Genomic DNA, 669 nt, shown 5'->3' on the forward strand with positions numbered 1-669 from the left:
AGAAAGTTAGTTTTCAGAGCGAGGCTAAGCTGGCTTTGTGGCAAACTGTGATGAGCGAGCTTGACGTTTGTACAGTTGGAAATGTAGATCTTAGCATAAAAGATGGAAACTAGCTTGGCTGCCTAGAAACACTTTAAAAGTGTTGGTAGCAGGACTTTTATTACTTTGGTCTGAGTCCAGATATCAGTTTAACCTGTTTACCATACAAGTAAGGCATGCTTTAACTGCCTGTGCTCAGCGCACATCTGCGAGATCTTGATAAGCTGGTGTGATTTTTGCCAAGGTCGCTAAGGGTAAGAGCTAATAACCAGTAAAAGATAATAAACATCAAACATGAAAGACATGTTTTCGCTCCTCTGGTGGGGAGGGGGCAAGTTTTGAATGTCTCTGGGTGGAAAAATATTTGGGTTTAGAGGATTGAATTTATACCACAGCGTGAGACGTCCTCACCTTACAAAGAGCTCCATCTGGGAAGGTAGACACACACTCAGACAGGAGTTTAAGGTTAAATACACAGATCATACAGGATGCTGCTTTGTGGTCCCTGAAGTGCGTGTGCAGTCTTTCTATGTGTTGCGCTTCTTACGTGTGCATCTCCTGCTCCAGCTACACCACAGAGAGGGTGAAAAACTGTCTGTTGTAATTTAAATAAACCACACTGATCTGTTT

This window comes from Aulonocara stuartgranti (genome assembly GCF_965226115.1).
Source record: "Aulonocara stuartgranti genome assembly, chromosome: 14".
Classification (NCBI taxonomy): Eukaryota; Metazoa; Chordata; class Actinopteri; order Cichliformes; family Cichlidae; genus Aulonocara; species Aulonocara stuartgranti.